The 17,606-nt window shown below is 43.0% G+C and overlaps 1 protein-coding gene across 1 annotated transcript in view; it reads right to left on the reverse strand.

Moving 5' to 3' along the window:
* Positions 1-15,044, reverse strand: part of SPECC1L (sperm antigen with calponin homology and coiled-coil domains 1 like) — a 142,559-nt gene extending 127,515 nt beyond the window's left edge. Inside the window, exon 1 of the mRNA XM_069496798.1 lies at positions 14,924-15,044. The gene's annotated coding sequence lies outside the window, so the exon portion shown is untranslated. The remainder of the gene's footprint in view (positions 1-14,923) is intronic.
* Positions 15,045-17,606: the final 2,562 nt, after the last annotated feature.

Raw genomic sequence — 17,606 nt, forward strand, 5'->3', positions numbered from 1 at the left:
ATTAACACATTTCTAAATAATCCATGAATCAAAGAGAAATCAAAGGAAAATTATGATGTATTTTGAACTGAATGAAAGTGAATTAATAATTTATCATGAATATTTCCCATATTATTTCATATCATTGTACAAGAAACAATGTATACATTATGAGGACATATTGTATCTAACAAGATATACTGTTAGACTCTTTGATTCTGTAAAATTAAATTGAAAAAAAAATACATAAATAAAAAAAAAAAAAAAAAAAGAAAGTGAAAACATGACTATCAAAATCAGTGTGATGCCCCTAAAGCAGTACTTAAGGGGAAGTTTATAACGCTAAACACCTAGGTTAGAAAAGAAGAAAGGTCCCAAATCAGCTTCTACTTTAACAAACAAGGGGAGCACTGAAATTCAAAGTAAGCAGAAGAAAGGAAATAAGAAATATCTGAACAAAAGTCAATGAAGCAAGAAAGGATCAATGAAACTAAAAGTGAGTTCTTTGAGAAGATCAATAAAACTGATAAACCTCTAACCACGCTCATCTGAAAAAAAGAGAAGATAGAAATCACCAGTATTAGGAATGAGAGGGGTGACAGATTCTACAGCTATCAAGGGATAATAAGGGACCATTACAAACAGCTTTATGACAATAAATTTAAAATTTTAGATGAAATAAATTTCTTGAAAGAAAAACTACCAAAGCTCACTCAAGAAGTAGCAGGTAATTGCTCTATATTTATTATAGAAATTGAATTTATAGGTTAAAACTTTCCAGGCCCACATGGATTCACTCAGGAATTCCACCAAACAATTAAAGAAGAAATAAAACAAATTATTTACCAACTCTTCCAGAAAACTTAAAAGAATACCTCCCAACTCATTGTATGAAGCCAGCATTACTGTGATGACAAAATCTGACAAAGACATTACAAAAAAAAAAAAAAAAACAAACCAACTACACACCAATATCTCTCATGAAAAGAAATGTAAAAATTCTAAACAAAATTTTAGCGGACTGAGTCCAACAATCTAGAAATGAAGGATATATAATACATCATGACCAAGTAGAGTTTATCCCACAAATGCATAGTTGTTTTAACATTCAAAAACCAATACGGGTGGCTCACGCCTGTAATCTTAGCACTCTGGGAGGCCGAGGCAGGAGGATCGCCTGAGGTCAGGAGTTCGAGATCAGCCTGCGCAAGAGCGAGACCCCATCTCTACTAAAAAATAGAAAGAAATTATATGGACAGCTAAAAATATATAGAAAAAATTAGCTGAGTATGGTGGCGCATGCCTGTAGTACCAGCGACTCAGGAGGCTGAGGCAGAAGGATTGCTTAAGCCCAGGAGTTTGAGGTTGCTGTGAGCTAGGCTGACGCCACGGCACAAAAGAGCAAGACTCTGTTTCAAAAAAAAAAAAAGATAGTACAGCAAGATTTCAGAATACAAGATCACTATATAAAAATCAACTGTATTTTTATATATTAGCAATAAACAATTAGAAATTGAAATCTTTAAAAATACTATTTACTGGCTAGGCATAGTGGCTCAAGCCTATAATCCCAGCACTCTGAGAGACCGAGGCAGGAGGATCTCTTGAGGGCAGGAGTTCGAGACCAGCCTGAGCAAGAGCAAGACCCCTGTCTCTACTAAAAATAGAAAAAATTAGCCAGACAACTAAAAATAGTTAGCCGGGCATGGTGGCACATGTCTGTAGTCCCAGCTACTCAGGAGGCTGAGGCAGGAGGATGGCTTGAGCCCAGGAGTTTGAGGTTGCTGTGAGCTAGGCTGACGCCAAGGCACTCTAGCCTGGGCAACAGAGTGAGACTCTGTCTCAAAAAAAAAAAAAAAAAAAAAAATACTATTTACCCTGTAAATCTAAGATCTATACATTGAAAACTACAAAATACTGCTGAGAAAAATTAAAGACCACCTAAATAAACTGACAAAGGTACTGTGTTCATGGGTCGGAAGATACAATATTGTTAATAAGTTAATCCTCCCCCAAAATTATTAATATCTACAGATTCAACACAATCACCATCAAAATTCCAGCAGGCTTTTTTGTATTAATAGAATGTGATAAGCTAATTATAAAATTCACACAGAAACACAAAGGGCCTAGAATTGATAACTGCTGAAGGCAGATGATAACCACATCACCACTAATGTACATGTTCATTGTATTAATATTATTCTCTCTACTTTGATTATGTTTGAAATTTCCCAGAGTGAAATGTGTTGTGTTTTGTTTTTAATAAAGACTGAGATGCTTCCAGGAACACATATAAATACAAAATATCCTTCCTTTAAAATTTTCATTATGTGACAAAAATGGTTTCCTTTTTCACACCCTGGCTTGGTTTCCCAGGCCCTATAACCAGTCCTCTCTGCTTCCTGTTCCTCTGACAGGGGTCAACAAATCAGAGTGTGCAGGCCACATCTGGCCCATCACTTGTCTTGTACAATCCACAAACTAGGAAGGTTTTTTTTTTTTTTTTTTTGAGACAGAGTCTCACTCTGTTGCCCAGGCTAGAGTGAGTGCCGTGGCGTCAGCCTAGCTCACAGCAACCTCACACTCCTGAGCTCAAGCGATCCTCCTGTCTCAGCCTCCCGAGTAGCTGGGACTACAGGCATGCACCACCATGCCCGGCAAATTTTTTCTATATATATTTTTAGCTGTCCATATAATTTCTTTCTATTTTTAGTAGAGGTGGGGTCTCGCTCTTGCTCAGGCTGGTCTCGAACTCCTGAGCTCAAACGATCCGCCCACCTCGGCCTCCCAGAGTGCTAGGATTACAGAAACTAGGAAGGTTTTACACTTTTAAATGGTTGGGGAAAAAAAAAAAAAATCAAGACTATTTTGTGGCCGGGCGCGGTGGCTCACGCCTGTAATCCTAGCACTCTGGGAGGCCGAGGTGGGCGGATCGTTTGAGCTCAGGAGTTCGAGACCAGCCTGAGCAAGAGCGAGACCCCACCTCTACTAAAAATAGAAAGAAATTATATGGACAGCTAAAAATATATATAGAAAAAATTTGCCGGGCATGGTGGTGCATGCCTGTAGTCCCAGCTACTCGGGAGGCTGAGACAGGAGGATCGCTTGAGCTCAGGAGTGTGAGGTTGCTGTGAGCTAGGCTGACGCCACGGCACTCACTCTAGCCTGGGCAACAGAGTGAGACTCTGTCTCAAAAAAAAAAAAAAAAAGACTATTTTGTGACATGAAAACCTACATAAAATCAGAAAATTTTATTGAAACAGTCATACTTGTTCATTTACACATTGTCAGTGGTTACTTCTGTGCTACAATGACAGAGGTGATTAGCTGCAACAGAGAGCAGAAGGCTTCCAATGACTGAAATACTTACTGTCTATCTGGCTGCTTCCAGACAAAGTCCATCAATCCCTGCTCTCCTGTACACCTTCCTCTCCCTCAGCTGACTCATTCCCTCCCTCAGGAATACCCACTACTACCTCTCCTCTGTTCAAGCACCAGTTCTACTGCCAAAACCCCAAAGTTCCCTTCCTCCTCTTTTCCAAACCCTAACCAACAGCAGCAGCACGTGTGGAAGCAGGTAAGCCGAACACTATGCGCCACTACACAGCTCCAGGCCTGGGAGAGGCGGTCCCTCTGTGTGCAGGGGCGGCTGATGAGGCCCCTACTCATTTCCCATTTCCAGAGCAGGCTGGCAGGCCAGCAGCTATGAAGGAGGGAGCACGAGAGGGAGGCAGAGCACAGAAAATTCCTCAGTAACCCATCAGAGGAATGTCAGTCCCCTGCCTGCAATGTCACCACTTAGAGACCAATTCCAGATATTAATTCAAAAAAGAAATGAGGAAGGAAAAGGTGATGAGGGGAGAAGGAAAAGAGAAGAAAACCTGTCACTCCAACAATGCAGAGACTCTCACTAACGGCGGTTAACAGAAACTTCAGGGACACCAGCGAGCAGAGGGGCAGACGCCACCACTGTGAGGCCCAAGCAGCAGAACAGCCGACAAAGGAGGGGCACAGCAGAGCTTGGGCTTCGACACTCAGCTCACCAGGTGCCCGGACTCCAGTTAGCTGGCACACAAAACAAGGTGGCAAATCTGCCAGGCTTAAAACCCACGGATCACCACCATCCTTGCCTGCCATTTGGAAACAAATAATAAAGTAATATAAGAAACCTGGAAGGAATCTCTGCAACTGAAATCCCAGACAGGAAACCCTCATCGCCGCCAATTTCAAGTGGCCATGGAGAGAGGAGGAGGAGGAGGCAGATTTTGGAAACGTGAAGATGCCCCAAAGGTCAGGACCTGGTCTTATTGTCAACGAGTTCCCAGGGAGAGCAGAATATGTGAAAGGACTTGGGGGTCGCAAAAATATTTAAACAGAAGGAGTAGGTTCTAGTATTCAATAGTACAGCAGGGAAATTATAGTTATCAAGAACTGATCGTACATTTCAAAACAGCTTAGAAGAGAAGAATTGTAATGCTCCCAACACGGAGAAAAGATAAATGTTTGAGATAATGGATATCCCAATTACCCTGACTTGATCATTACACGCTATATACATGTAACCCAAATACATGCATAAAAATATCACCTGTACTCCAAAAATATACACAATTAGGATACATCAATTAAAAAAAAAACAGTTGGGTGTGGTGGCACACATCTGTAGTCCTAGCTACTTGGGAGGCTGAGGTGGGAGGGTCACTCGAGCCCAGGAGTTTGAGATCCCCATCTCGAAAAATGCCAAAACAAAACAAAAAACAAACAAACAAAAAGGGAATGTGACAGACCTGGCTCTATGAGGCAACGTGGGAGTTTTGGCTGACCACGGTAAGTTTAATGTGTCCCCAAGGCAGGGCTGCTCTAAGAGTATTGATACAGTCTTGAGTTGAAGCAAATCGCCTGGTTTATGCTGTCTGGATCCAGGAAGACAGGGGTCCCAGTCACACTCTGTGCTCCTCAGAGGACCCAAGGGTACTGTGTGCTGTTCTAGAACAAGATTTTAAGGAGAGAGTCTAATCAACTGCCTGCCTCCAGTCCAGAGGGCCCTGGAAACAATGCAAAGAAGAGAGACTTTAACTCAATAAGTGAAAATCACTCTTTTCAGTTTTGGAAGGATACAGACGGCTGGAATACGACTAGTGAGTGAAAGTCATAACGAGGCAGATTCAAGAGCTGCTAATAACCAGAGGTGATCTTAGATCAAATAAGCTGCCTTAAAAGTAGCTGAACCCTCGTCAGCCACCAGAAGCATCCCAGTGGGGCCACGAGGACTGTGCATCACCACACATCAGCTGAAATGTCAAGTTCTTGCACTAACCTTATAGCTGGAATTCTCGGACATTCACAAGGATTCAATCTAGAGGCTCCAAACATGAGTGGTACAACTTCGTTTATATTAAAAAGCATCATATTGTACCAAGGCACAGAGAATGCTCCTGGCTCACTTTCTCACTTGCCTGTTTCCCCTCAGCTAGAGGCAATCTCTTTTTCCACTCAGTTCCCCCGTCATCTCAACTCTCCCAACCTCACTTTTGACAAAGCCCGGCAAAGAGACGTGATCACTCAACAAATATCTGAACTCCAGGCTTCTGGCAATAATTAATTAAAAAAAAAATAGACAAAAGACAAAGAAACCAGTCACTGTCAGCAAAATTCATCAGCTGTTTGAGAGAAAACCGGTCTTTTTCCTCTTGACCTCACTACTCTCTGAAACTTCACCCTCAAAGGTATTTGGTGACTAAGAACTCATCCTCTGATAACAATGCACAACTTGTCACCGTCTCCTGTTGCAGTATATAGTTCCTCTGCCCAGGCAAATATACTATCTATGTAGCTTTCTCTATACAATATTTTGCATGATCACATGCAACTAGGAATAAAAAGGCTCTGAGGATAATAAACTTAGGGTAAGAAAGTAAATACTGCATTAGCCTTTCAGCAAAGAATCTCATACTTTTTTTTTTTTTTTTTGAGACAGAGTCTCACTCTGTCACCCGGACTAGAGTGCTGTGGCATCAGCCTAGCTCACAGCAACCTCAAACTCCTGGGCTCAAGCAATCCTTCTGCCTCAGCCTCCCAAGTAGCTGGGACTACAGGCATGTGCCACCATGCCTGGCTAATTTTTTCTGTATATATTTTCAGTTGTCCAGCTAATTTCTTTCTATTTTTAGTAGAGACGGGGTCTTGCTCTTGCTCAAGCTGGTCTCGAACTCCTGAGCTCAAACGATCCACCCGCCTCAGCCTCCCAGAGTGCTAGGATTACAGGCGTGAGCCACCGCACCCGGCCCATACTTACTCAATAAATCTTCTCCTTAGCTTATCATCACAATATACATTCAATTTTTATTTCTAGTTTAAAAAAAGTCCCTACAGCAATCATGTTGGAAAAAAAATTGTAAGTTCCAAATTCATACTTTACTGCCACTTTATTTAAAATAATATGGAAGATCGCTTGAGCCCAGGAGTTCAAGGTTGCAATGAGCTATGATTGCACCATTGCACTCTAGTATGGGTGACAAAGTGAGACCCTGTCTCTAAAAAACTAAAATAAAATAACATAAAATGGAAGGACTGAGGATATTCCAAATGTCAGGAAAAAATGAACCAACAAACAAATTTATTAAATATTATACAGAGACCATCCCATACTAAAAACACGCCCCTGCGTGGCTTACGGGAGAGGAGGCATGAAATTAGGAAAGAGAAGACAGGACGCCCAGGCCAGAAAGAACGCAGAGGGAGGAGTCAGAGGAAGAGCTGACGAGGTGAGCAGACTTTGGTGAGACAGGGCAGGATCCAGTTTAATCTGCCATCCATCCCCCAAAGACACCCTACAGCTTTGTCACTAGGTGGTAACTTGGAAGCAAAGTCCTTCAATTCTTGTACAGTGTTTCAATGCGGAGCCAAAGGTCAGTGCAACTGTACCATTTACCACAGTACTTTCTAAAGCAGCAGAAAATAAATCCATTCCTCTTGCCATGTGAAAGCCCTGCAAATATTTCAACTAACAAGAGAAGCACAGCCTACCTAAGTCTCCAAGCTAAATAGCTCTGTAGTTCCTTCAACCATATGATGAACACATTCTAGCTTGAAAGGCAGCAGCATATCAGAGTGAAAAGAACATAGGATTTTTAGTCACAAACCTGGGCTCGAATCCAAGCTCAGCCACCGGTTAGCTCTGTATTCCTAACCTTGGTTCCTCATTTATAAAATAAGGAAAATTACAGTTGTACTAACTACCTCAAGATTTGTTGTGAGAGGACCACATTTAATGAAAGGTACACATGAAATGTATGTTTTTCACCTGTGTTGCTACAGATGCTCATTAGATTTCATAGTATTACTAACACCAACTTCATAAACCTTATGAATTAAATTAGTTTTATAAATAAAGTTTTAGAAGCCAACCCACCTAACCACATACATGGTAGAGGAAAGAAAGTCAGAAGCAAAGACAAGAGAAGTGATCACTAGGAATCCCAGTATAGCTAGACAGTATCCTAGCTGACATTCACATCCTACGCTAGTCCTTCAACGTAAACTTGCAGGTTACAACTTTGGTTTTATTTTTAATTTAAAAACAAGGAAAGTTAGTAACTGAAATGCCAAAAATTTGTTTTGCAAAATATTTTATTTGTTAAAGTGAAATTCTTATCATTAATAAATGATTTACTTTCCATCACAATCAAGATGGGTCCAACTAGGTCCAGGCTGGAGGGTCTGGCTAAGATGCCGAGGCAGGAAGATTACTTGAGGCGAGTTCAACACCAGCCTGGGCAATATAATGAGACCCTGTCTCCACAAAACTATAAAAAAAAATTTAAATTAAATCAGCCGGATGCAGTGGCATGCACCTGTAGTCCCAGCTATTAGGGAGGCTGAGGTGGGAGGATCACTTGAGCCCGGGAGTTCAAGGCTGCAGTGAGCTAGGATTGTGTCACTGCACTCATGCCTGGGCAACAGAGCAAGACCACACCTTTAAAAAACTATATATGATCCTATACATTGGTGAGGAATTAGAGAACCTGGAATCCTCATACACTGCTGGTGGGAGTGTAAAATGGTGTGGTTTTGGAAAATAGTTTGGCAATTTCTCAAAAAGTTTAACATAGCTACGATATGACTGAGCAATCCACCTCCTAGGTATATACCTAAGAGAACTGAGAGCATATGTCCACACAAAACTTGTACATGAACTCCTACACTTGTTCATAGCAGCATTATTCATAATAGCCAAAGTGGAAAAAACCAAATGTCCATCACTTACGAACAAAGTGCAGACTATCATATAGCCATAAAAGGAATTAAGTACTAATACCTGCTACAACAGGGATAAACCTTGATAACTAATGTTACACTAAATGAAAGAAGCCAGACAAAAGGTCACATATTATATGATTCCATTTATATGAAATATCCAGAATAGGCAAATCCATAGAGACCAAAAGAAGACTGGTGATTGATTGCCAGGGGCTGGGGGGAGTAGGGAATGGGGAGTGACTATTAATGAGCCCATGATTTCTTTCTGAGGTGATGAAAATATTCTGGAAGTACACAATGGTGATCAAATGCGTAACTTTGTGAATATACTAAAACTACTGAAATGTATACTTTATAAAGCCTGAACTTTATGGCATGTGAATCATACCTCCATAAAGCTATTTTCTAAAAACACGTGTTTAATTGCAAATGAATACATGAATGATGAAGAATGGTGTGAAAGGTTCATGTTCACAACCTTGGTGATGGAGTGTGGAGGGGGTGGGAGAGGAAGACAAGAGTTGAGGCAGAAAGACATTAAGAAAAAGAGTTACAAAAAAAAATCTAAGGCTGGAGGCCTTGAGTGGAAGGACTGGACAAAGCTAAGCGTGCAAAGAAGTGAGCGTAAAGAATAAAAATGAGGGCAGTAGGATTGAAAAATCCAGCAGGTAACTCAATGGGGGAGAGGAAGCAAACCTATGTAACTGCAGTGATCCTATGGAGTTTGCAGAAAATGCCGAAATGCAAGACGAGAAAATGGGACAGAAGATTTAAGATTGGCCCCAATCTACCAAAGTATACAAAAAAATTTAAAAAACATACAAAGAGAAAACTCAATAGCTCCTGCTCAAGAATTCTTGGGCCCACTGGGGTAGAACAAAATCCCGGTAAGGACACACTAGTGTTTCCTATAGTGTCTCCTACATGGGAGAAGATATCAAGGAGAGAAAAGGGGCATTTACTGGGTCCAGCTGTGATTGTTCTGGAATAAAGCAGCCCTGAAGACAGCTTTAGGAATTCAAGATGAATAGGTGCCACTAGAAAACAAACGACTTAATTGGGATCTTCCCAAGAACACAAGAAGAGAGAAGACGAAGGGGACAGTTTTAATTTTTAACAGGCATTTATTTTTCTTTTTTTTTTTTAAAATGTTATTTATTCATTTTTTTGGAGATGGTGTCTCACGCTAGGTTGTCCAAGCTGGACTTGAACTCCTGGGCTCAAGCGATCCTCCTGTCTCAGCCTCCCGAGTAGCTGGGACTACAGGCTGGCACCACTGTGCCCAGGTAAAATCTTAACAATGCTGTCAGTTTCTTTGCATGCCTCTTTCCTACTCCTGACCAGGGCCTTTCTTTTGTGTATACTCAGTTCTTTGTTTTTTTGAGACAGTCTCCCAGTGACATCCGGCTACAGTGCCATGGTGTCAGCCTAGCTCACAGCAATTCCTCTGCCTCAGACTCCTGAGTAGCTGGGACTACAGATGTGTGCCACCACGCCTGGCTAAATTTTTCTATTTTTAGTAGAGACAGGGTCTCACTCTTGCTCAGGGCTCACGCTGGTCTCAAACTCCTGAGCTCAAGTGATCCTCCCACCTAGCCTCCCAGGGTGCTAGGATTACAGGCGTGAGCCACCTCACCCAGCCTTATGTGTATGCTCAGTTCTTTAAAAAAGAAGTTCAATAATGAGTTTTCTTTTTAGAAGCAAAGTATTTTTCCTCTTTAACTTTTGTTTTCCCTAGGCTATATGAACAATGGATAAACCTGAAATTTAATATCTTAATCTCTTAAACGCTTCCTGTCCAAACATATCAAACTTTAAAAAAAAAATGGTGAAAGGTGTACAAGAGAAAAAAGAGAAGCAATCTGCACCAAGAGCACATTCTTTCTAAAGTTTGGAACAAAGACGATGTCCATTTCTGGATGATAAAACAGATGTTAGAGACAGAGTCCCCTCCTTCAGGAAATAAGATTTGAATTAGACGCTAAGATACAATTCAATGGACTTTGAAAGTTGACGTGTACTGCTGGGAGGTGTCTCACAGCCTGTGGGGACAAGTGAAACTGGAGTGAAATCTCCTTAAAGGCAGGGACTAAGTGATCCATTTCCTATGTAACACTGAAATGCCTAGCATTATACCCTCACCCAGCAGATTCAACAACTCTCCATGAAGCCACACACTCTGCTACGTGCTTGTGGGGCCACCGCCTAGTGGAGGTAGCAGAAAAGATGCAGTGTGCCAAATCCTACGTGTACAGAGTGCTGGACAAGCCTGCAGGGGACTGGAGGACCAGGGAAGCCTTCTAGGCAAGGTAATTTCTGACCTGAGTTTTAAAGGTGATGATCCAACGAAATGAAAGAATATTCCAGCAGAGGGAGACAAGGAGACTAAGAGAAATTTCAAGAGATCAAGAGCTGTTCAGCACAACTCAGTGAAGCACGCCACAGAGGTGGGGAAAGGAGGAGAGCAGAGGCCAGAGCTGAGTGATGAAGTGTCCTGGATACCAAGCTAAGGAGACCTTATTACCAAGGCAGTGGGAGCCACTGAAGGGTTTTAAATGGAAGAGTGACTGTGACTAGATTAATAGTTTGGAAAGACAGAGGCAGGAATAAACCTCTAGATTTAAACAAAAAAAGAAAGAAAGAAAAGAAAAGAACTACAATGAAGATGTGGGAAAAGGGATCAGGAAAAACACTGTTAAAAGATCTTCACTCTCCGCCAGGCCCGTAATCCTAGCACTCTGGGAGGCTGAGGCGGGAGGATGGCTTGAGCTCAGGAGTTCGAGACCAAGCTGAGTAAGAGTGAGACCCAGTTTCTAGTAAAAGTAGAAAAAATTAGCCGGGCGTGATGGCACACGCCTGTAGTCTCAGCTACTCAGGAGGCTGAAGCAGGAGGATCACTTGAGCCCAGAAGTTGGAGGTTGCTGTGAGGTAGGCTGATGCCACGGCACTCTAGCCCAGGCGACAGAACGAGACTGTCTCAAACAAACAAACAAACAAACAAAAAACTCCACTCTCTTATCTCATGGACAAATTTTCTTTATGGGGTTACCAATTTATCCTTTGAAAATAGAGAACTCAGAGGTAGCTGACAGCAGTCAACCAATCCTCAGAATTAGTATTGTAAAGAATTAGAGATCATACTTTAATTTCAATTCAAGATGTTTTAAAAAATTCACCCCTTTACACATTTTGATACGTTGCAGTTTTTAAAGAGTATATTACCATAACTCTAAATCATATTTGGGATTAACAGCAGGCCACCATAAAGTTTAAAGTCTTCACAGTCACAGAGATCATCTGTTACATTCACTTAGGAACAGAGCTTTGCCACCCCTGCCCCTTAACAAACCCAAAATACATTCTTTCAGCCCAGTTTCCTTTTTTTTTCTTTTTTGAGACAGAGTCTCACTCTGCTTCCCAGGCTAGAGTGCCGTGGCGTCAGCCTAGCTCACAGCAACTTCAAACTCCTGGGCTCAAGTGATCCTCCTGCCTCAGCCTCCTGGGTAGCTGGGACTACAGGCATGTGCCACCATGCCTGGCTAATTTTTTCTATATATTTTTTTTAGTTGTCCAGCTAATATCTTTCTATTTTTTCTAGTAGAGACGGGGTCTCACTCTTGCTCAGACTGGTCTGGAACTCCAGAGCTCAAATGATCCGCCCACCTCGGCCTCCCAGACTGCTAGGATTACAGGCGTGAGCCACAGCGTCCGGCCTCAGCCCAATTTCTTGATGGTCATGTTGTTTCATAGCGAAAGGCTGAGGCCACAGTGTTAAAAGATTTCTGAGCTGAGAGAACCCCATAGGGGTACTTTACCTTGCAGCTAGTCTATTCAGTACTAACAATTCCAACCACCAGGAGGAATTTCCCTGCCTAGGCTTATTTTGTTGGCACACCACACACACACACACACACACACACACAATCTCCTGACATTTTATATCCAATAAGAAAGGACCTATTTAAAGGACCATCAGAATAAGAACATTTTTAATGCCAGGCAAATTTAACAGCTTTCTCAGTGGACTGTGATAAATGACCTCAAAGTAAACTCATATTTACTCTTAAAAATAATTTATAAAATTATTTATAAATAATGCCAGTAATCCCAGATACTCAGGAGGCGGAGGTGGGAGGATTGCCTGAGACCAAGAGTCGGAGGTTGCAGTGAGCTATGATAGCGCCACTGCACTCCAGCCTGGGCAACAGAGCAAGACCCTGTCTCAAAAAAAAAAAAAAAATTAACACCAAAAAAATAGACTTTTTTTAAAGAAATGACAGTCTATTAATTGGACCAAATTTAGCTTTATGAAAACTCCCAATATTATCCTTGTTTTTCTCATTACACTAAGGCCCACTCAACACTCCATCCATTTCAGGGGCCTGACCACAGAGTCTCCAAGATTCATTCTCATCAACTTTACCAGGACACCCACCCCTCCCATCTTCCAAGAGGGACCACAAACAATGTCATGGAACTGATGAGAAGACGAAGTTCTACCCCTGGCTGAAGAAGATTCTGTAGGCAAAGACTTGTTAAATGTTAAAATAGGCACCTCAGGCTTCTTTCCATCCCCTTGAACTTTACAGATGGGGAAATGAAGGTCCAGAAAGGAAAGCTGACTTGCCCAAAGCCACAAAGCCAAGAAGAGCATTTCTCTAGCCTCCTGACATCCTGTCACTGCTCCTTTACTGAGCTGGGCAGTTTGAGTAAAGCTATGTATATGTCAGTCATGTGATTTACATTTGTATATGGTTACATGGCAAGTCTTACGTATTGCTTTTTTATTTATTTTTTTCTTTTTAGAGACAAGATCTCCCTCTGTCACCCAGGCTGGAATACAGTGGCGTGAACATAGCTCACCACAGCCTCAGACTCCTGGGCTCACGCGGAGCAACCCTCCTGCCTCAGTCTCCAGAGTAGCTAGGACTACAGGTTCACACCACCACACCCGGTTATGAGTCCTATGTATTATGAGAACCCAACCCTGATAGTAATTTTGATATTACTATCACCTGAGTCATCTGGACCATAAGATAAGATGTAGTGAGTCAAATCAGTAATAAAGAGAACTAGTGCTTCAGAGAAATCACATCTCAAGGCGACACAGAGCAGACACACACCCTAAAAGTTCATGTTTGAAATAGAAATCTTAATACAAACTTCACTTTAACCACAACTACTATAACTATTCTCCATTCACTAGGTACTATACTTGACACTCATGTATTTGGACTGTTGCCAAGGTGCACAGTGATAAAACTTTCCATTTTCTTACTGAAAATGAATGTCAAGAATATCCCTCCATACCTGGTACCCACAGGCAAGCATTACAAAGCATTTTCTAGCTATCCAAAGTTGCTGAGTCTTAAAAAGCCTCTGCTTTGTGTGACTAAATCAAAAGGGAAAAGGATACATTTTTATGGAGAAAAAAATTATTGGATAAGCCATTTCTTTATAGAAAAAATTTTATTCAGATTAATATTCTACTTCTCCTTTCACCATACAACCTTCTATGTTGGTTTGCCTATTCTATAACATACATGTGTTATCTTTATGCCTTGTTTTTAATTACTAAGAAAAAATTGCTATAGTCCTTTCGGTATCACCTACATTGGCAAAACTGCAGTCCCCTAAAACCACCAGAATTGACTGCTGTTGTCTAGGAAGCCCACAGCTGTGATTTCATCTCAAGAGGCATCCTCCTGGGTGACAGCAAATGTTGCTGGGCTCTGCAACAATTTTTAAAGGTTCTTGTATCTGTTCTTAACTTGGAAAACGTTATCAATGGCTTGAGATGCTCTTTTTACAACAAAAACATTTTTCCCCTGTAAGCAGTTAAGCAACAAATTTATGGGAATTTTTCCTAGCCCTTCCTGCTACTTTCCAACAAATCATCAAGAGCATCAACAAATCAAGGTTCCCTACATTTGAATGATCACAGGAATTCTTGCTTGGTCCGTAAATAGGCTAGAACTACCTGGAAACTGCTTTCTTTTCCAGTCATCTCCAGGGCAGCTTGCCAAAGACTGGACTACGATGTCTTAAACCGAACCACGTAAGCTAATACAAGTACCAAATTGCTGGAAACGCAAATTTTCCTCAGCAAAGCACATCCAACCTGATGCAATTAACCAAGTCTCGAGAAGAAAGGACAGTCCGCCTGCTTCGGGCTGCCCTCTCAGCGAAGCGGCGCGCGGGCCCCGGTTGCAGCAGTACCCGCAGCAGGCCCGGGGTACTCTGCCCGCGGCCCCGGCCTCCCGCGCCGCGTCCTGAGGACCGCGGAGCAACGCTGTCCCCGTCCGAGGGAGGGGACCAGGGCGATGGGGCGACGGCGCCGGCCTCTCCCGGGGCGCCGGGAAAGCAAAGCGCGAGGGTCGGACCCCGCCTCTCGGCACAGAAGCGACCTGGGGGGCCCAGAACCAGCTGGTCCCCAAAACCAGCGGACTGCCGCCCGCGAGTCCCGGGGGACTCAGGAGCAGGGAACCGGGGACTCTGGAAAGGAGACGGCGCAGGCGCGGGACGTGCTGGGTGCAGGGGAAGGGGGGTGGTCCAGGAGAGAGACGGCGCAGGCGCGGGGCCCGCCGGGGTCTGCGGGGCCGCCCGGGCCTGGCCGCGCGGGCGGCGCTGAGGTGAACTGAGCCCCTGGTGCACGGTGAGGGGACCCGGCCCTGGCTCTTACCGCGGGGCGCCGCATCGCTCGCTCGCTGGCTCCGGGCTGGGGCCGGGCGGCGGGCTCGCCCGGTGGCGCGGCCGGGATCCGTTGAGTCCGGCCTCAGGGCAGCAGCCAACCCCGCGGCGCCGCTCGCCGGGCCCGCCCTGCCTCCCTCGCGGCCCCCGCCCTCGGCCCGCCCCTTCACCGCCCCGTCCCTTCACCGCCCCGTACGGCCGCGGCCGCCTGCGCAAGCGCCGTACCGGCCCCTCCCACATCCCGCCACGGCGCAGGCGCCCACTGCCCAGCCCACCCGACTCGCGTCCCTCGGGGCGCTGAGTTGCGCAGGCGCCTTGCCACTCGGCGGTCACGGACGCCCGAGCAGCTAGTACGCATGCGTTAGATCTGGTGCTGGAACCTGGAGAGGTGGGTGCACCTGGAGACCCCGCTGGTCAAGCGGGATGATACCTACAGTCCGCTAGTCCCAAAGGCTCTGCTGAGCGCGGAGGTCCATCATTCCTGCAGCACGTATTTACAGGGTGCCAAGGACGGCGCTAGGCAGGAGCTAGACAATGGGACAAAAACCACACAAGCTCTGCCCTTCTGGCGCTCCCAGTGCATCAGGGAGCGCAGACACAACACACGTGAGCAACCAGACACACACGCACACGCATGCATATTAGGCTAAATACCTTTTGTCAAGTTAAAGAGAACGCATTGCAATTATCCTACGGGATTTTTCCTTTGATAGTTTGAACTACTTTAATAAGTTTTTCTTTTATTACGTTATTTTAGGTTACTAGGAAAAACAAAACTTAGTCTTGATATATTTTAATACATAGCTGGACTCTATGCTAATATTGTTAGTATTTTTGCACATACATAAAAGAAGTGAACCTACACTTTTGGCTTCTTGTGCTGTCCATGTCTGGTTTGGTATTAAGCTTATACTAAATTCACAATGAGTTGTGGGGAATTCCATTTTCTTCTTTTTCTGGAAGATTTTAAGATCAGGACTTTCTATTTTTTCTAATGTTTGCTGACCTCACCTATAATATCATCCAGACCAGGTGTTTTTCTTTGGTTTTGCCTTTGTGAAATTTTTGAGGAGATGGGGTATAGATTTTAAACTAAGCGTTCAATGTCTGTAATGGTTCTAGATCTAGACAGAGTTTTCTATTTCTTCCTACTTAATTTTTCTAAGTTCTATTTTTCTATAAAACTGTCTTTTTTGTCATTGTTTTCAAAATCATTGGCATAAAGTTGTTCATGTGATTCCCAGTGGTTTTTGTTTTAATATTTTTCATTTATTTCTGAATAGGTAATACATTTGCATATTACAAAATTCAGAAGGCACCATGGCAACCCCAACGACACTCCTGTAGTTCTCCAGATGCAACCAAGTATGTTCAGTTTCTTGATATCCTTCTAGAGATATTTATGAATATAAACAGATGTCCAAATAAGCAGATATGTTCTTTTGCATTTTTTTACATAAATAGTACTGTACATACTGATCTGTATCTTTCCTTTATTTTTATTTGAGTCTTGCTTTGTTGCCCAGACTGGAGTACGGTGGCATGATCATAGCTCTCTGCAGCGTGGATCTCCTGTGCTCCAGTGATCCTCCCCACTCAACTTCCCAGGTAGTTGGGATCACAGGCTCGCAGCACCACGCTCAGCTTGATTGTCTGTTACAAGGACAGTTGTGATGGCATTTAGGGCCCACCTGGATAACCCAGGATAATCTCTTGTCACAAGATCCTTAATTTACCAAATCTGCAAAGACCTTTTTCCAAATAAGGTAGCATTTACAGATTTCAGAGATGAGGACCTGATATCTTTGGGGGCCATTATTCAGCCTTCTACAAGTATGCATTCTTTTTGTGTCTGCCTCCTTTTTCTCAACGTGAGATCTGTGAGATTCATCTGTCTTGTTGCATGTATCTGTGGCACATGACATGACTGTCATTTTGGTTGCTGTGTAGCATTCCATTGTATAAATTTACGATACCATAGTTTATCTGTTCTATTGATAGACATTTGGGTTGTTTCCAGTTGTGAGCTATTAGTGTAAGGAAAATTGGAATAAGCAGGAGAGATCCCTGGCATCTACCATGGAAAGCTATGCATAATTAGCACACACCCTTCTAAGTTATCTGATTCTCATTCTGTGGGGTCTCCGGCCTTTTATTGCCTTGGAGCTCTTCTGCAACTCTGTAAATTGTAGAAAACTGATAGCAATGCAAATGATTCTTATCTAGGGACAACCCTCCCCAACAGTGCAGAAGGCAAGTTTTGCCTCCATTTGCAAATTTATTTCAATATTCCTAATCTGTGTCTCTGATCTTTGAATTTTCCTTTTAACTACTAGTAACGTTTTACCAATTCCCTCATCATTCATGAGTTAAACTCTTTGACACATGTTTATTTTATATTTGTATGAGAGTCGTGATTTTACTTTTTAAAAATTACCCTTTAACATTAGCAACAAAATTCCTATGAACATTCTTATTTTTTTATTTATTTATTTATTTTTTTTGTTGTTGTTGTTGAGACAGAGTCTCACTTTGTTGCCCAGGCTAGAGTGAGTGCCGTGGCGTCAGCTTAGCTCACAGCAACCTCAGACTCCTGGGCTTAAGCGATCCTACTGCCTCAGCCTCCCAAGTAGCTGGGACTACAGGCATGCGCCACTATGCCCGGCTAATTTTTT

The sequence above is a fragment of the Eulemur rufifrons genome, chromosome 21, assembly GCF_041146395.1.
Source record: "Eulemur rufifrons isolate Redbay chromosome 21, OSU_ERuf_1, whole genome shotgun sequence".
In the NCBI taxonomy this organism is placed as follows: domain Eukaryota; kingdom Metazoa; phylum Chordata; class Mammalia; order Primates; family Lemuridae; genus Eulemur; species Eulemur rufifrons.